Source organism: Ciconia boyciana, chromosome 9 (genome assembly GCF_034638445.1).
Source record: "Ciconia boyciana chromosome 9, ASM3463844v1, whole genome shotgun sequence".
Classification (NCBI taxonomy): domain Eukaryota; kingdom Metazoa; phylum Chordata; class Aves; order Ciconiiformes; family Ciconiidae; genus Ciconia; species Ciconia boyciana.
In genome coordinates, this window is record NC_132942.1 from 17,017,020 (window position 1) to 17,037,686 (window position 20,667).

Consider the following 20,667-nt stretch of genomic DNA (forward strand, 5'->3'; position numbering starts at 1 on the left):
AGGGTGCTGTGAGGTTCACATTCTAAATGCTAATCTAAGTTTACAGAGAACACTTGTGTTAAGTAGACAGTTTAAATCTTTTTGGTTTTTTTTCACAATGCTAAGCATGGATGAGGCAGGATGGATGTAGGATAACACAGTACACCTTCCACAAAATGTGAGTGAGTGATGCAGCATTTCCTAACTTGGCATATTCGTGCATGTTAACACAAGGTATGTCGTAAGTCAGCTGATGATTGTCTTTCACTTTGGTAACAAGGATGCAGCATGCAATCGCTTGATGTCAGAGCTTAGCAGGTATGCTGCATTTTTATTTTCTTCCATTGTTATGCATTTAGAATGTTATCCTGGAATATCTATCTGTATTACAGTTATTTTCATTGGTCTGTTTGCAAAAATTCATCCCTCCACACCTTTTTCTTCTTGGGGTTCATTTAGGTAGTTTATAATCAATAGTTAATAGAAGACTTTCAAGTTGCTCTTGCATTTGTTAACACTGAATTGCATCTCCCATCCCACCACCTGTTACATAGCTTTACTTCCTTTTGAAGGACTGCATAGTATATTGTATTTTAATTATTTTTAACAAAATATGATAACTTTTAGACTTAGCAAGATTTGTTCCCTATATATCTTCTCAATTTTCAAGACCTTCTTTAAGTACTCTCTACAAGACTTTTTTCCATTCCATAAACATTTTCCAAATAATGAAAATATTTAATTCACTGTCCGATTATTACCTTTTTAACAGCCATCTATTCCTATCATAAAATCCTGATCTATATGTTTAAATCCAATTTTAGTTGGCATTACAATTCCTGTATTGATACAGAAGAAGAGTTCCTTGATCTCCAAAATTCCCACTTTTTCATTTTTTATATGCTAATGTATGTAATATATCTCTGCCCTATGATATTATAGCTGATTTTAATTATGCAATCTTTAATTCTTATTCTTTGAGCAGCTTAGGCATCTTGTTCTCAAACTTGCTCAATATTCTCAGTTTTAAGAATGTGTAGGCCCTTTGACATGCTTCTCAAATTGTCAGTGGTACACCAGCTATGTTGTGTGCTCTAGCTTAGTTTTTAATGTATCTTGAATTTCTGTTTTCTATTGAGTGCTATTAAAAAAAAAAAAAAAGTTGAATTCTGAATCTTAGTATTTAGGAGTTAAATTAATGTAATACCTAATGTTTTCTGAAAGCGTTAGCATTCAGAATGCATAAATAACTGCGTCTAGTGGCTTTCCTGTTTCCATATCTGTATGTTAAGGAAGAAATAACATTTGAGCAAGTCATTGAAGTTAGTGAATGCAGCTGTCGCATTACTTGATCATGGTATTGTTTCCTTATGATTCTATCCATTGGCTTGCTCACATCTGTCAAGTATATGAATTTACAAACCCTGTATTTCTTGGCCTTCTAATACAAAACCTGATTTGGAACCTGGAGTTCCTGCTAGATTTATTTTTCATAATATTTAACCTGATTTATTTGCGATGTGGAACAATCTTGTGGTGTTCCTTGCATTTTTGACCTGTCATTTAGAACTGCTGTATCACCAGCACAAACAAAATCTGCTATTAACTCTTAGACCATGAAATATTTCTGTTGTTCCAGTCAACAATTTCTTCTTGTAATGAAACAATGGCAGTGACAAACAAGAGAAGAGATTGCATTCTCAGTTTGACACTGGCAGCCGTATTAGACTCTTTGCTTAAGTTTGCATTTCGTTTAACCATAGAAGCCGTACCTTGAAATACAGTTTGGTAAACTTAATTATTTTTGCTTGCTTCCTGTAATATTTCAAGATATGTGAAAATGAATCACAATGGGGGTTATCATATGCTTTCCTAAAGTCTATAAAGTTTATAATGGGTAGGTATTGCTTTGTTGCGTTATACCATTTATCCTCTGTTCGTGCCATAAGTCTTTTTATTTCTTTCATTTTGACTTTAGGAGCTCTGCCTAGCTTGAATTATTTTATTTAAACCTTACTTTGTTTCTTTCATCAGAATTATAATTAATCTTTTTTCTGCTTGTTGAGAAGTTTGGATTGCAAGCAGCTTGATACCACCCATTTTGGGCAATACAGGAACACAGAGCATACTGAAATACAATCCCGTTTAGGGAATCCCGTTCGTTATTGAATACAGCTCAGAAAACTCAAATGGCAGTAGAACTATATGCTAAGGGCCACGCTTCCAACAGTGCAGAATTTCACTGTAAGTTTTGCTTTCAAACCAGTGCTCCTTCCTCCCCAACCTGCCTCCCCCTCACAGCGTGTCCCCATCATGGAGCAGCAAACGTCTCAGGCTCCCCTGCAAGACTGGGGAGGCTCCTTTCAGGTGGGAGATGGGGCAGTTCCTGGCTGCTGCCTGGATTTCCCTGTGACAAAGCCTGTCCCCATCCCCGCTCAGCAGCGACAGGGCCACAGAAGGGCTGGAGACCCCAAGCAGAGAAGCAAGCATGGGGCAGGGAACGCTGGAAGGGAAAAGTTAGGGGTAAGTGAGGGGGCATGAAACGCTGGGTTTGCAGGATGCTGCAGTGAGTTAGGAGAGAAGTCCCAAATGGTCCTTACAGCTATCATGAACTTAATGTGAAATAATGTTCAACTGTCTTTAAGGAAAAACAGAAGATTCGTATGTGCAACATATATAGATAGGTATGTAACTTCTGGAGAGAAGAAAGAGAGGGAAGGAGAAATACATTTTATCATAGGAAATTTTTTGTATATAATTTCACATGAACAAAGAACTGGAAGGAATTGTCTAGTCTACGGAGTGGAGTTCTCCCTGGTGGGAACAAATGCCTTTGAATGGGGAACACAGATTACACACCGGGAAAGGAGGAAACCAAGTAAATGTTGTTAATCTTCATCAGAACCATACAGTCATGATCAAGTAAAATACTGCGGGCATATAAGGTATTCATAGTTTGCCCCATCAATGCAGTTTTTGCATTCAACCCTCAAGAAAATTTCTTTTACTATACAATTAGTTGTTATTTTATTTCTAGCAAAGACTCATAATATTAATTACCAACATAAAAACAAAGATGCAGTGCACTGAAACAAATGGATGCATTTTTATGCCTAGATTAAAATATTACTTGTAATTGTTTACAGTGAAGCCTCCTTGCTGTCACAGTGGTGTTACCAGTGTTATAAACTTTTAAGTTCTTAAAAGGAAACAAAAAAGTATATTATCTTCCAGCTATGGTATAATCTACTATTAGTTACCCAAATATTGCTGCATTTATACCGTATCATGTACTTATCAAACATCTACATGACTCCTTAACTATTTCCAAAACAAAAGAGTCATTATTTACCCACTGTGAAAATAGCCTTGTGTTAGCGGTATTAGAAATCATTAGCTCTATTAAGTCCGTTATCAGCTATGCTAGCAGCTGGAAATACCCTGCAGCTCAGGAGGGCTCCAAAATGTTCCCCAGTCATTATATTCTGGATCACTTTGTTTTCTTGTATGGTGAAAACAGATTATAATCATATTCAGCCACAGGCAAAAATAGAAGCTGACAACACTGGTAGAAAAAGATTTATGAAACTTTTCATTGCTTGGGGCAGTATTTTGTAACAAGAAAACAGTGTTGTCCCTTAGAAAGGAGCATGAGTGAACAGTTCAGCTAAGTCTTTCTATCATCTTGGTGCCCTGTGTCTCAAAATGACACAGTTATCACACCATAAATACAGCCCAAAGCATTACAGATATCTATAAGCAGGATCCATATTAATTGTTAATGCATAAAGAAGAGACAGATCTGTTTATGTTAGTTAGGAAACAACAATCTATATTTTGAAGAGCATAGAATATATAGAATTATCAATTTTGTCTTGTCATTGCTTGCTTTGAATAGGATCAACTCCAAAGATGGTGTGTGCTGGTTTCAACTGGGATAGAGTTAATTTTCTTCATAGTAGCTAGTATGGGGCTACGTTTTGGATCTGTGCTGGAAACAGTGTTGATAACACAGGGAGGTTCTCGTTACTGCTGAGCAGTGCTCACAGAGTCAAGGCCTTTTCTGCTTCTCACCCCACCCCACCAGCGAGTAGGCTGGGGGTGCACAAGAAGCTGGGAGGGGACAAGGCTGGGACAGCTGACCCCAACTGCCCAAAGGGATATCCCACACCATATGGCATCATGCTCAGCATATAAAGCTGGAGAAGAAGGAGGAAGGGGGGACGTTCAGAGTGATGGCGTTTGTCTTCCCAAGTAACCGTTACGTGTGATGGAGCCCTGCTTTCCTGGAGATGGCTGAACACCTGCCTGCCCATGGGAAGGAGTGAATGAATTCCTTGCTTTGCTTTGCTTGCGTGCGCGGCTTTTGCTTTGCCTATTAAATTGTCTTTATCTCAACCCACAAGTTTTCTCACTTTTACTCTTCTGATTCTCTCCCGCATCCCACTGCGGGGGGGAGTGAGTGAGTGGCTGTGTGGGGCTTAGTTGCCAGCTGGGGTTAAACCATGACAGGTGTCTTTAAGTGTTGGGGTTAAAATAATTCCTTTATCAATCTTTTCTCTGGGTGAGGTTGACCCTTCAAACAGTATGTCTAAGTGGCAGGATTAAAATAATTTCTTTAACATGGCTTAAGATCATGGGTTTGGTTTTTTCCTTAGCTGAAGCATTTTTTGCAAAAACTGCTCCTTCTTGAGAAAGAAAAATAATTTCATTTTCAAAAGCTACAATGTTGAAAAAACAATGATGTGTCCATGAAAGTATCTTTTAAATTTACTGTACTACAGGTGTATAGCTGTTGGCCCCTGTCGTGGTTTAAACCCAGTCAGCAACTAAGCACCACACAGCCGCTTGCTCACCCTCCCCTCCGCCCCAGTGGGATGGGGGAGAGAATCGGAAAAAAAAGTAAAACCCGTGGGTTGGGATAAAGACAGTTTAATAGGACAGCAGAGGAAGAGAAAATAATAATAATAACGATGATAAAAGAATGTACAAAACAAGTGATGCACAATGCGATTGCTCACCACCGATGCCCAGCCCGTCCCCGAGCAGTGATCACTGCTCCCCGGCCCGCTCCCCCCAGTTTATATACTGAGCATGACATCATATGGTATGGAATAGCCCTTTGGCCAGTCTGGGTCGGCTGTCCTGGCTGTGCCCCCTCCCAGCTTCTTGTGTGCCTGGCAGAGCACGGGAAGCTGACAAGTCCTTGACTTAGTGTAAGCACTACTTAGCAACACCTAAAACATCAGTGTGTTATCAACATTATTCTCATCCTAAATCCAAAACACAGTGCTATACCAGCTACTAGGAAGGAAATTACCTCTATCCCAGCCGAAACCAGGATAGCTCCCTATTTTTAAAACCCTCTGAAATAGTACTGAGTTTTAAGAAGTATATGTCATAGGACTTCCTGTAACATCTCTGAATTTGGAAACAAGATAGTATTACTAGGACTGAGGGAAAAGGTGTATGTTACACGAGGTGCTGCACATTTGTAGCACTAATCAATAAAAGACAGGTAGGTATTTACAGGTAATTACAGGTACAGATATGTCTACAGTATGTGATGTAGCTATGTGTGATATAGCTATATAGATATGTCTAAAGTGTGTAGTTAGAGTTTACCCTGTTCAATACTGCATTCCTCCTGCCTAGGCAATTCCCTTGTCCTGTCCTTGACAGCTCTCCTGGTTGTTTCCCTCTCTTTTAATTTACCGTGAACCTTGCCTGAAGAGAAACGCAAACTGTCTTGGAGGAGCTCTGGACCTTTTTCTTTTCCTGCCTTTTCAGCTTGCCTGCTCTGCTCTCGTGGTTCCCGTCTCCTTGTAGCTCCCTCTCACCTGAGAAAGGTGCAGCACTCGGCACCTCGGGGAGGTGACTGCTCCGCTGCCTTTGCCACCCCGGTCCTCTCCTCCTCCTCCCAGCAATGTTCCTGCTAACTCCTCTTTCCTCCCCTGTCGCCTCTGTGGCTCTGGGCCATGGGGGTCTGACGCTGCCCAAAGCCAGGGGGTATGCCTGCCCCCTGCCCTGGCAGCCCAGTTCCTGCTGCTCGCACAGCGGCTCTGCTGGGAGCCCAGCTCAGGGCCAGCAGGATTTATTTCCTTCACCTGCTCAGCATTCGTTCCTGAGCAGGTAGGGATCATTGTTGTATATCAGGGATCATTTTTGTATATCAGGATGTTGTCCTGTGTATTCCTGAATGCCCACTGCCTATATATGCCCTGATAACTGTGTGCACCTAATAAATTGTTTACACGATACGTATAAATTCCATCACTTCAGAAATTCAATTTTGTCTATGTTTCCTTTTTCTTTGATCATCTAGGGTAAATTAGTATAGGACCGATTCAAACTGAATCTGTAACTCTCCCTGCTGTTCATGTGAAGAGCTGAAATCTGCATCACTTGAGTTCCTGTCTAGAGCATCATCTGAAGTATTTATAACTAAGGCCCTAAAAATGTTACAAAGATAGTAGCATGCCATTTCTTTTTATGCAAAACCCACTTCGGTATGACATATCTGGAGCAGTAGGAAAGGCTAAAATGTTTATTTTGCCAGCTGACCCAAGTGAACAAATAGGTGCAGAAAGATTGGAGTGGAAATTATTACATTTTATGGGATGAATCAGGTTTTGAAACAGACTGCTACGCAGGGATGTCAGAATTCCTGCCAGTTATGCAAGATGTTTGAATCTTATGCAAGAATTGGAGTAACACTCCACACACATAGGGAAATACAGGAAAGAAGAGCATGGCATTTAGGGAGGAAAATTCTTAGTAGTGTTTTATCTAACTAAGAAGTAAAATTGTACGAAATTAAGATGAAGTATCTGATTTTGCATTCCTATGTCACCAAAAAATTATGAACCTTTATGTTATTTGAAAAAGTTTCTCAAATGTATAGAACAAGGTGTGCCAGTGAGTGGGAATTTCATGTTTCAGTGGATGCTACAGCAAGTTTTTATTGCTGTAGACATGTTTGAGGATACTCTGTTTAAAGAACACAAGTCATACTTGTCACCAATTATGTATTTCAGCAATATAGTTATACAAATTAATAAGTCCTTTGTGATGCTGTGATGAGAGATGGGTTTTTGGTTTTTTTTTACTAGGAGTTTAAGATGGATGTCTTTGAGAATAGATTGTAAGAGATGGTGAGCCGAGGGGTAAATCTCAACTATGCAGACTCAGTATTACTGGGATGGCAGGACAGGAAAAGAAATAAAAACTACAAAAGGAAAGTATGAAAAAACCCACAAGCTAAAGATAGTAGGCAGCAGAAAGAGAGGGATGAGAAGGAATGGGAAGCAATGGCATTTAATGATGTTTTTCAGACACCCTCAGAGCTCTGGCACTATGAACCACTCTGTTAGAGCAGGATGGTGCTGTGTTTGTGTGTGCTGTTTCACTCCATAAAAGGCATTGTGCCAAAGTGCTGTCTTTCTCTTCCCTTTCTTATTCCTTTTCCTTGTCTTTTCCACCTCTGAAAGGCTTTCCATGTCACTAACATCATACAGTTCATAAAGTTTTTCTTTCCAATCATAAAGTTTTTCTTTCCAATACCACCTGCACCATTGCAACCACAGAGGTGGAATATCCCTTCCTGACCATGGGGGTGGTTGTCCATTGTGTGGCTGGACAACGCTCATGTTCAGCACGTCCACGGTACCTGCTCCCGAGAAGATCTCAGGCTGCTCATGAAATTTTCCTGCATTTACCCACACAACACCCCTCTGGGGTCTGCAGAGTGCTTTTCTATTTGATAAACAAGGAATCTGAAGTGGGGACACAGGGTGACTCAGTGACTCGGACACCATCCTCGCCACTAGATTCCGTACTCAGATAAGGGCTTATTCAGTCCAAATAATATCCTTCCTTGAGTTTTAAGCTTACTTCAGTGTATTTTCACACGGCAGCACAAAGTTGCCCAGTGGCTGAGGCGGCTACCATCTAATGTTGTGGCTCCAAAGTGCAATAAAATCACAGCACCTTTTTGCCAAAAGCAGGGGGTATGCAGCTTGCACCAGCCACACAGTGATACCCAGAGTATACCCACCTTACTCTTCACATGAGTCTGTCTTTGTCACTTGCTCCTAAATTTGACTCTGAGGCTGCTTTAGCAGCAGGTTCCCTCTGTTCAGAGGGTATTTTGCTGCCAAAACGTACTTTTAATGAGAGGACCAGCTGTTCTCCCTCAGGACCAAGCTTCCACTTGCTCCTTAGTTTGCGTCTTAATTGTCTTATCACTGATGAATAATTTAATAATTTTTCTTGAGTATTTCATAAATTTAGAGTTTTGTGGAGTCTCAGTTAATAAAAAGACAATGTGCGGCAACAGAAAGTTAGTTCTCTTCCTCTCCATTCATGGCACAGCTTCCATATTTCCCTGAGCTTGTATCAAACAATATGCAACTAAATTGAAATAGTGAAACTGTATCAAGATGTCTGTCAGCATCCTGCACAGATGTGTAGTTTTTGTTTTATTCCAGACTACTTTTTTATGGTGCAGAAAATATGCATGGAACAATATTCAAGCTTTAATGATGATTTACTTGCATGCCCTGTAGAGGGTAGCTTTTGCTCTTACATTTCTGTTAAAATGTACTAATTAGACATTAGCTTAAAAATGTAATCCTTTCCAATGGATAGGACTTGTGTTATGTACCATTTGGAAAATCTATGATCAGCTGTGGGGTTTTTCTTTGGTTTTTTTTATGGTTGTTTTTTAACAGCTAGCTAAAAGGTCAGACAGAATGATACTGCATTTCTAGATCTTTATCCAATGTAGAAATTGCCCCATTTGTTTCTGCTTACTGAAGTACATTATTCATATATTCGGCATGAAAAAAACCCCAAACCAAATCTGTTTGAAATAATAGTTAAACTTAAATATGGGTTACTTTCTGTTAGCACCCACAGGAATTAGTTTTCATGTGTTTTAATTTGTTATGACTGAAGAAACGTATGTGCCAGATGAGGAAGGCCTGTTGTAAGAAGAAAAAGACCAGGGTGAAACCAGGGGACTAGGGTTGGGTCACATGATTCAATATTAATTCATTACTCTCTGTGTTTCAGTTTATGTGCCTGTAAAGTTCTGATAACATCTTTGCCTTACGAGGTTTCATTTATGAAGTACCTTAAAAAGAACACACAGCAGATATTTTGGAGAACACTAAGTATTATCATTATTATTACGTTGTGGTTGTTGGTATTGATCAATTCAGTGTATTTACCATTGACTACAAGCAGTTTTGACAGATAAAAACTCCATAGTCTACGTTGTCAGAGTACAAGGTTACTGCTTTTTATGATCCCTTTCTACACCATGTTTTACTATTCAGTTTAACATCTCTTCTGCCTTCCCATGTTTGTGAATATTTCTTTCAGAAACACTAATTTAAAACAAAATATTTGCTATCTGGGCATCCATCTGCCTTTATGACTATGTCAAAGATAACCAAAATTTTTGAGAGTTGTGTTTGATAAAAGATCATACTTATTCCTGATGCAGGTGCTGTATGCATGTACCCACCTGTGATACCCTTCTCAAGGTACAGTTTGATTCTTTGTTATTAGAATAAATTTCCCCATTAGTGAAGTTGTCTGAGTTGATAAATGAGTGTAAATGAAAATCTTTCATACATACCAGTAGCAAGAAAATTACTAAAAATGAATGGATATCTTAATTTTTTTTTTTTAATTCTTAAGATAACTGTTATTGGCATGGAGAGTCACAGCTACCTAACAGCAACAATTTAGCTAGATAAGGTTTATTTTTTAAAAGTAATTTCATTTTGGTTCATTCCATGTTAAGTAGGGACACCTAATAAGTATCCCACTACCTAAAACTATAGATAGCTGTAGTTTACTGGTAATAATATAATGAAAATAACTTTCACTTAAAATACTAGAGATGTTTAGGAAAAAAAAAATCCTCTTGACTTTGGAATTTCTTAAGCTTGACTTCTATGTTTCTGAATCTTCCTTGGAAATTGTGGTTGATAAAAGGTCCTTGCAGAAAAGCCGTGACGTGTTGAACATGCCTTTATGGATAGGCGTGAAGACTAAACACAGATTTTTCTTGCATATTAATTTAGAAATAGGAAGATTGTGCACTGTCATTCTGTATCATAGTTTTGATATCAAACCAAACTAATCTTACTGGATTTTTCAAATACAGAATTGCAACTTAACACCTACTAAATTATTAGTATCTCGCCAAATTGATGCAAGCGGGCTCTCTCTTCTAGTGGGGACATGAGAGGTAGAAACGATAACCGCTCCTTGAGACTGCTTCAAAGCACATGGATGGTGGGGACTCTTGATCCAGGTGTATCAAACTAAATTTAGTCCAAATTTACCGCCCTACGCTAGCCAAACAGCATAGAGTGTAGAAGAGGGGGTCTAGGACCTTCTCCTCTCATCTACTGATCTGTTTGTATTGGGCCAAATTACTTGCTAATCTGCATATACTTTTTAAAGCAGAGATTTCAAACATAGGTTTTGACTACTTCTCATCATTATAAAAAGCTGTTAGCAATTTTTGCAAGGTGGCAGATGTTTATCCAGAGGTTTTAGCCAAACTGCAATCCTGGTGTTTATCTGCTCTTTAGTTTCCTATGACTTTAGTTGGGTAAAATATTGGGGTCATCCTCTTTCCCCATTTTTAAATTCTTCTTTAATATTGCCACTATCATTATTGTGAATACAGCATTGCACCTGAGAGCTGTTTTCTCTCATTCTTTTCACAGTACTGAACTCCACTTAGTACTGCGGTGGTCTCATTCCGAAGAAAGAAACACTATATAATTCAGTTATCATAGCTGTTTTTATACCTTAAATAGAAAATGTGATCTGTTCCCTCATTGCTCCATTAATACCATATTTCTATGGCTCTTTACTTGAGTGTCTTTGCATTGCTGGTCTTCTCAGAAAAATAAAATCATGGCCTTGAGACAAAGAAGGACAGGTAAAGATGATGTTGATCTGAGTACCTGGGGTGAAGCTGTGTTTCCAAAGATGCATGCCATATAGGTAATGGGTAGGACTGTGCTATTCGCTCTCCCCTTGACCCGGGGAACAAGAAGCATTGCCAAAAGACATTACACTTCCCCTATGTTCTGTTTGTTCTGGTAATGTGGGACCACTTCATTGTTTGGTGTCTGCCAGTATGATTACACAGTCTCTTCAGGTTGTAAATTCGATTGCCTTCTCCATGCTGGAGAAGTAAGTAAGAACAGCACATATTTAAAGTGGCAGCCCAAAGCTTATAGTTGCATTGTAATTATGGTATCAGAGGTAGGCTGGGTAAACTGGGCAGAGGATGTCAGATAAGCGAGCAGCACAGTCCCAGGGGAAGAGTAGTGACGGTGTTTTCTTTTTCACTGATTGTAAGTGAATAGACAGGTGTATTTTATAAAATGAAAAATAAAAAAAAAGAAAAAAGACCCACAGCCTTGTTCTGAGAGCCTCTTCAAGCTCACATAGTAGAGAGTTGCGCTGAGGTTTAATGTCTTGATGAGGCTTAAGTTTCTGCAAGGTGTTGGTAATGCTATTTAGATAAGACAACACTTGGTCTTTTCCAGCCAGTCAAAGTTTTCAGTGGGCTGCTTCATTTCTTCTTTGCTAGAGAGCGTTTTTCTAGCTTGCAGTAAATTTGTTCGTGGTAAATACAGCAGCAGTTAAGTATTTGATGGGGTACTATTGAGAGGATTGCTGGACAGTCTAAACTCAGTGGGTGCCTCGTCACAATGATGAGGCAGTTAATTTTCCTGGTCGCCGAGCTGACTGAAGGCCAGCTGCAGGCTGAAAGCTGTTTTGCCGTTAGCATGAAGCTGTGCGTGAGGCAGCGCACCTTGCCCCTCGGGCACTAGCGGGGACGCAGCGTGGGGCTGGTGCGGGGAGATGGTTCCCAGACCGGCGCCGGCGTTCCCCACGCTGGCCTGGCCTCAGCTCAGCCGCGCTGGTGGCTCCGCCCTGCCCTGCGCTCGGAGCCCTTTGATCCCTGGGCGATGCCCGCTGGCATCCGCGGGGGCTTGGCCCCCCGTTAGCTCTGCCGCGCCGAGGCTCACGGCCGGTAGTTCACCAGGCACCCGCGCGGCACCGAGGCCGTAGGGGATGGGGACTGGGATCAGCCCCGGCAAGCCAGTCGCACCAGCCATCATATCTCGAGAAGCTATAGCCCGGCTGCAGCGCCTGGTGACACAGACCGATCATCTTCGTAGCTGAAATTCTCTTGTATTGATTTTTCTGTTTTATCGTGTGTGACGGGGGGGGGTATGATTGTTTTTTAGTTTGGGGGTTTTTTCCCTTCACACACTAAAAACTCTAATTAAAAACTTTTATAAGAACTGCTGGCTTAATGTTGGCTCATTTGCTGCCGAGTGATAAACTGTGTGAGGGCTTTCATACAACACCTTATGATACCCTGTATTTTTACTCATTAACCCATGGTTTCATATTCTGAATAACAGAACCTGTTGTTTGTGGTAGCTGAAGTTAACCTCTCTGGTACCTTGAAAAGTCAGGCAACTTTGACAGGACCTCTTATTTGAATGGTTTGTGACTTCCTTTTTTGTCCGATACCAACCAATAGAGAATTCAAACCAAATTCCACTGCCTATGGAAGAAATGCCAGCCATGTAGCATTGCAGCTTGCAGTACCCTGGAGACGGACAAATGCTCGTTTCTTTCTTGTACTTATTTGTATCTTGCCCGCTTTTAAAAAGAGAAATAACCTATTGAAAAGTGTGATTCAATGCAACATATACATTGCATGATATATGCTTTTCTTTACTCCAGCATTATGCAACATTCCTCTTACTTTTTCCATATAGTCTGCACAACTTATTTTTACCTCTTCTACGTGTTGAGAAACAGATGGTCCAGGTAGTACATAACTGGCTTCCCAGAAGCTGTGAAATTGAATTGTCCCAGGAAGCTCCTCCAGGAACCTTGTATTTGCTGGTATGTGTTAGTAAGTCTTCATGTTAACGATTCTTATATATCAGGGTTTATTTCCACCATTTGATTATCAGGTGGTTTGGCCTAAAGGAAAAACTGTATTTAATTATTATTTTCATGCTGTCTTTGGGCTGAAGGGATAATGTAAATGTTCCTGAAAAAAGTGCTCTAACCCTGAAAACCCATGGAAGAGCATTGTAGTAAGATAGAACTTTTTTTTTTCTTTTAAACAAGAAAACTAGTGTATTTTTGTTGATACTGCTGTTGAACTGAAAAAATTCTAGATTGGTGTGCATTATACATTATGTTGAATCATCCCAAGGCAGTAGATGGAATAAGAAAAAAATTCAGCAGTTGACAAAAGTTAGTGCTGCTGGGAAGTGATGATAATATTGTCTGAGAAACAGAGAAATTACTTGATGCTGAAAGCCATGTTCAATATACTTAGTTTCCTTAATAGTTCAGCTGCCAAACTTCTCAGTGGTGAGATTTGACATTGCAGACTCTTAGAACAACAGAAGAATTCAAAATCGTTACTCTGCTGATAGACCTTTCCTTCTTAAAGGATCTGCAGTACCTGGAAGGGTGATTTATTAAAAAGCTCACCTAGGCATTGCTGAGATCTCAGTCTCCTATTAGATCTTCTCTCTGACGCGGTTACTTTCAGTAATTTGTTTTGAGAGACTCTTGTGTAAATTTTTTATGAGGTTAGGTTTAACCAAAAAAGAAAAAAGATTCTTTTGGACAATGTGTAATACATTCTGTGATGTTTCTGAAAGAATCAAGATAATGTATTGCATTAAAACACCTGTGACTAGCATTTCTTTTGCCCCCTTGGAAAACAGCTTTGTGTGCTAGCTGACTAGGTTATGTAAAATCCAAAGTACTGCTGTAACAGCTTCGGGGATGACTTTCTGTTGCACCTGACTCCAGACTCACAATGAATTGGAAATTACAGTACAATTATTCTTATGTCACTATGAAAATTTTCAGGCTCCCCATTGGACCATCCAGGGAAAGAGCAGTTTTCAAGCTGTACTCCGATCTGGAAAATGTCACCAGGCTTACAATGCTGGCCTAAATATTTCTGTTCACAAGTTTCTGTATGTTGTTCAGAAAAATGTATGTCTTCACTTTCTCTTTGGTGTGATTCTCGGTGTATCAGATTGTGTAAGCTTTGGAGAGGGTTTGTGTAAGCCTCTAGATAGGGTTCAACTCTTTCCCATTCTACTGAACCAAGTCTGTAGAGCAATATTTAGCATTCTGCACTAAAATGTTCCATGGTAATTATGATGGTAATGATGAACTTTATTGCTTAGAAATATATATGTATGCTTTTCTTTTTAGTTCTTCTTACATCAGTGCCTTCTTCAGACAAAAGTCGTATATCTAAGCTAAAGAAGATAAATACACCTTTAGTCTCGATGAAATATGTTTTATATCTATTTCATTATTGGAAAACTAAATGAAAAGGTTGATTGGAAAAGATGTGAAATGCATGGGTTGTTTTTTAATTGGAAAGAAGACTCTTTTCTTTAACCTCTGACTCATTTTTATGATATGTAAAAATGGAAATAGTATGCTTGTCTTTATATATATACACACGCATATACACATATATAAAAGTATCACAGGGCACTGAGTCCACATAAGACATTATTGTTAAAGCTATATGTTTTGCCATTGACTAGCCATTATTTTATGCAGCCAGTGCACCTCATGCAGTGTGATAATGAATATTTAAGTGATGTATTTCAGCAAATACAATTAGTACATGGTATCTCAGATAATACTATTTTGTAGGGCAGTGGTTTTTAACCTTTTTGTAGGTGACCCTCATGTGAGAAGATTGGTTATATGACTGTAAACCCTGTGGTGAAGGGTCCTACTTCTTTGACTTTGCTTACATGAGTATGCACACCACTTTTTCACAACCAACCAACCCATCCGGTACAAAGACCAAATCTGCCATTTCTTTGGCTCCAGCAATGCTGAGAACAAGCTAATATTCCTGCTCCAAGCAGGCTGATGCACTTGGACATCTGCACAGAGCATCTCGGCACCTCTGGTTTCGGGAGCGTGACGGAGTAGCCATCGCACTCTGTGTACACAGCAACAACTCACGTCTGGCAGAGTTAATTTGGTTCTGCTGCTTCTGCCTCCCACGCGATGAACTCGTGCCCCGCAGGCTGGGAGCCACAGACACAAAACATTTGACTGGCTCATGCTGCAGTAGTATCTGATTGCCTTGTAAGTGGTAAGGTAATTTACCTTCAGTGCTCCTGCGAAGGATATGGATAAAGACGCTTACAGATAACAAGTGATTCGGCCACAATCGCTCAAGGGTTGCCTCAGTCAGAGTGGAATATAGAAACTATGACAAAGTCCTAGACTTTATCCATTAAACCACCTTTCCCCTTTTCTGTGATTATCTGGATATTGTGGGTAAGCAATGGGGTATTTTTTGTTTGGTTTTTTGTTGTTTCTTTTTTGCCACAGCAACATTTAATTTTCTGTTCTAATATTGTGCTGAGGAGATGGCTGCAGTGCACTGGCAGAGACTGATAAGTGACTTACAATTTTATACCACACATTTACTGAATTTTCAGTTTGAAATGTACAGTCTGGGATGACAGCCAGTCATTCAACCTATTCTTGCCTCAAACACTGTAAAAACATGCGGACAAAAGAAGGAACACCTGGCAAATGTTTTGGGTTTCGAACAACAAGAGAGAGAGTTAATGATATCCGTGGTTATGAGTGAGATAACTTGCTTCTTTACAGCATATGTTGAAAACATTTTCAGAACATTTAGATTCCATTTAACTATGGCCTTGCACAAAATAATTTAGAGAATTAAAGCAAACGAACAGAAGAACTGAAGCAGACATAGCATAAAACAGAGTCTATATTGCTTGGGAAGGAACCCTGGTCCCACCCCGCCAAACTCAAACGAAGGCTGAAATCCCAGGGTGAAAGCTGGCCATGGAGACGGCAGCTCCTTGTGATACTGTATTATATTCCTGGGTGTTTCAATGCTTTCTTTTCTTCCTGACTGTGTAATGTGATTTGCCTTTGAAGATGAATTTAGCTTGGAAGGTGGCCCTGTGGTTCTGTGAAAAACCTGTTACTCATTGTGATAGCAGATGATGTGGTTTCCTTGAGAAAACAGGGTGGTAGAGTCATTTGAATAAAGAACTAGGAATACTGAAGACTGGGTTTCTAATGCTGGCTAACAAGGATTTTCTGTGGGTTTACTTAATTCATTTTTTCTTTCAATGCATCAGCTTTGTTATCTTTTTTGTGTTCAATATTTGCATTGTTTAGATGTATAAGGAAATAGCTGCATCATTGTTCATTTCAGAAAAGTAATATATGTTTGGGTTTTTTTCTTTTAGTTCTTTTGTGAAAGGGATTGAAGAGGAGGTGTTTATGTGTCTCTTTAGCATTTAATCATGGCACAGAAGCTAATTCAGCACAACTAAGATAGAATCTACTTTTTTTAGGTAGTAATGACAAAGAACCGGGATGCAGGGAAGCGATTGCTTTGCTTAGATTAGGGATGCTGCTGATTCTGCTTTGAATTTAATCTCTGAGGTGGGAGATTAACTTGTTCTCCTCAGATCGTTGGGTTGCATGGATTTAGTGCATGTGTTAAGTGAGTGTACCAAAGCCTTGGAAGAACTTTGAAGAATAATTTGACCGTGTTAAAGCTGTGCTGAAGTTTCACTTCATATTCTAGGCAACATTTGAACTGCAAAAATAGCTGAGAAGTGGTGGTTGGAAGTGCATGCTCAGGAGCAAGCAGCCATCACTGTTGCACCCATAACGCTGTGACATCCAGTGGCTTTTCCTGATCCCTGAGGTTGCCAGGCTTGTGCCAGAATAAGACTGTTACAATGCAGCGGCACAGGCTCCCGAAGGATCTGCAGCAGCTGCCCATCACACAGCGCTTCCCAAGGCACCCCTGCTTTCACCCTGCATCGTGCACAGCAGGGCAATAGCTATGGGGTTGTACGTTGGGCTGCAGATCCCTTACTCTCTCTTGTGTATGCAAAAGAAGAGAAGACCATAGTGACAGGATTATGCTCAGGGTTAGTTTTTTGGTGGTTTTTTGTTTGTTTGTTTTTAGGGAGACAAGTGCTATTTTGCATCTTTCTTTAGCTGAATTTTACTTCTGTGCTAGCCTGAGTTGTTTAATTGTTTTACTGGATAAAAGCATGAACAGAGCAAAACATTTTTTTTTTCTTTTTTGGCATTTTGGTTCTGATTAAACCCAAATAAGCCAACTGGATAGCTTATGACTACTTCAAAGATATGTAGATCAGGCTTTGTATTCTCAGATTACTTAATTAGAACACAATTTATCCTCACTCCGCTTCTAATTTGAACATTTGAAATGAGCATTGCTGATACTCTTGACTGCAGTAAGATCTCTTGAAGAATCATGTGTTGATTATATGGTCATCAGGCCCTGATTTTTCAGAAGTACTCAGCACAATCAATGTGTACTAAAATTCATTAGAATTAGGTATGTTTGTCTATTTGTGAATTTAAATCAGAAATTAAAAAATAAAAAAGCCAAAACCTGGAGGGTACCAGTATTTCAGATTTCCAGTTCTCTGATTTTCATTGTGGTTTTAAGAGGCTTCTCCTTAAATCCTAAATGTTTGAGAATGTATAGTGTATTCTGGTGAAACCCCTAATTCATGTAATAATTGAGAAAAGGCATAATTTCCTCAGTATTTTTCCCCAAACCAATATTGGCAACTGCTATATAAAAAATAAAATCTCTTTCCTGATGTAAAAAGCCAGATGTACTCCATCAAGACACTTAATTATGTTTAAGCTTCCAAATAATAAAGCAATCGGCAAGAGGCCACAGAGCATGTCATATTCTAAGATACGTTGTGCCAGTCCTTTAGGCTGCTGATCTTTTATTATGGGACAAATGATTTACTTTTCTGCACTTCTGAGCTCAGCAGATTTGCAGGTACTGCTGTTGAAGTTTTAATTTAGGCAAAGATGCTCATACAGAAGTGCTCAGATGTTCAGATGTGAATCCAGTTTTATATCCCTGGCAAGTTCAATGGTGTTCAGCTTCTGCTTTTGATTCATTTAGACAGGTTTATGAAGAAGCAGCATATTAAGCTTTTCTCTCTCTCATATATACATGAGTGTGTGTGCATGCTCCCTAGTTAGTACTTTTTATATATATAAACTTTTATATGTTTTAATATAAACTATATAATATCTATATAACATTGATATTGGTATTTGTTTTATTATTCTATATTAAATGCTATATTCATTTTACACCAGATTTCTGAGGTTTTGCAGCTGCAGTATATGTTCAGTTACTTATGCACAGCTTATTTTGTGCAGTACATTTTATTTACTGGGTGGGAACTGAGTCTTGAGGCAGATTAAATTAATTCGTGATAACTTGAATTCAGTTCTTGCTTCCTTAATCTTACAGAAATTCTGTTCATTCTTATTGATGTGTAGTTGGCTCACTTTTAAGAACAGCCTCTGTGATTTTGTGGTTGCAAGGGTCAGATTCTTTATATAGCTGGCGCTACTGTGTCTCTCGGAGCAGAACTTTTTTGTTTATGTGGGTATGACTTTTCCATATTTATAGTCCAAAAGGAAACGCTGCATCTGAAGTAAGTTGAGAAAATATGAAGCATGTGAATCTTCTGAAGTAATTTTTAGCACAAGGGCACACGTTTGTATTTCATCACTCATAAATATCCACTTATTGAAATCCAAACATGCTTTGTTTAAAGCCAGAACACAGACTAGGAGAGTAATTCCACTTAAGCTTCTATGTGTGTGGATATTGTCCAAACATATTTTCTTCCTGCTGTGTCTTACTCCACATGCTGTTCGGGAATTGCACAGGACCTAGCGTAGATTAGACATTTATGTTTTAGGAGGTCCAAACAGGGGCTTTAAATGCAAAGTTTGCTGGGCTAAACAGTCTCTTTCAAGCTTAGGTAAGACGTAGCTGAGGCAAGGATAGTGAGGAGAGCAGCACATATGATGGCCCTAAAATTTAGGATGTGTTCATGAACGGTGTCTTTGTATTTAAAGCAGTTGACACTACCATAGGGTGAGCATTCAGGCAACAGACCTTCAAAGAAGATAAAGAAACTTCTGTGCAGATTTAAAGCAGCATGTGAAGGATGCAGAATTTATTATCATTCCTTTATTAAAGTTTCTGGTTACAGGACAACTTCTACTTGCGTTGCACAAGCCCCAGTAAACGTCTGTCTCTTCTTCGTTGCCCTGTGCTTCCCCAGGCCCACAGAAATGCTTACGAAAATTAATGATCTCTCTCCAAAAAACTCTGTTGTCTTTCTGTTCCCTGGTTGTATTGCTGTTAGAAGTAGACGTTTTCATTGCTTTTCCCTGGGGCGGGCAGTTGGCAGAGCAGTGCCAGGGAGGAGATGGTCCCAGGGGTGCTCGGGACCAGGCAGGACACAGTCACTGGCTGCAGCTCGGGGAGCCGTGCCAGCTCGCCCCTCTGATCGCCAGTGTTTGAGCTGCAGTATCGTGTGGTTTTCCCCATGCAAAAGAAAAGAGACAGTTACTTCTCCTCTCTTGGATGGCTTAACCCGAGAGTCTAAAATATCCCCCTGATTATGAAAGGTGTTTTGATAAGAATTTCAGCATTCAGAAGCCTGAAAGCATTCAGAAGGCTGGGTGGCCTGATTCTCAATTGGGATTAGCCCCCCTTGAACGGTTTCTTGGTTTTTTGGGTGGATTTGGTTTTTTTTCTTTTTTAAATATTGGCCTTAATTAACTTACAGTTAATTGATCAGTTTAGCAGTTTTTCTATACTTCATTGTTTCATATAAAAATAGATCAGTCTAGCTGCAAATGGTTTCCCCTTGTGATGTTTCCTTTTATTGTTTGATTCATTAAGTACAGAATGTGCTTCAGTTTCTAAAAACATACATCATTATAATTATAATTTCACTAATATTACTTTTTCTTGATTATTGTTCACTAGAAAACTACAACTTGATATAATGACTAAAGCATGCAGTTCATAATACACTTACAGTGTTTGTTTTCTTTAATTTCTCACTATTTTTTATTAGAAGCAAATTATTGCAACGTATGGAATTGCACTTAAACTTACTTACCATTCTGCATTTATGTTTAGAAAACTGACTACGCTAGAATGACACCTGCTTATTCTATTTTCTTCTAATGTGATTTTTATTTAATCCACTTGCCTTATTGATTAGAAAAAATTATTTTCATTATCAATGCAAACATGTCAGTACTCAAAGAAGGAGAAAAGTGTATATCCTTTATCTCTAAAAAACATCATCTGTCATTTTCAGTGAAAGAGGCTGAAAGAGTAGCATAATTTTCAGATCTTGGTGTGTGTTTGTGGCATTGCTAAATAGAAAAAATACAGGCTAAATCCTGATCACATGGAATAACATGAAAGATACCATCATTGCATAGTTGCTCTCTTTTCATATTTGGAGTTTAATCTTCTTTCACTGGCACAAATACTGTTCATATGAAGCTGATTGATTGGTAAAATAACAGTGAGTGAAAGCAGATTGAGATCTCTGATTAAGTTTTGTAGAAGCCTAAAGACCGTATTCTCAAAAGCTGTTTTTAATCCATTAAAGTTCATCTCCTTAAAGTCCCTGCTAGAAACAGGGAGGAAAAAGTTCCTCTGGGTGGATGTACAGAATG

General features: G+C 39.3%; 1 protein-coding gene across 7 annotated transcripts in view; it reads left to right on the forward strand.

The window, feature by feature from the left end:
* The window catches only part of TENM2 (teneurin transmembrane protein 2), a 547,941-nt gene that overhangs the window by 340,007 nt on the left and 187,267 nt on the right, over window positions 1–20,667 (forward strand). The gene's annotated exons all lie outside the window — the stretch shown is intronic.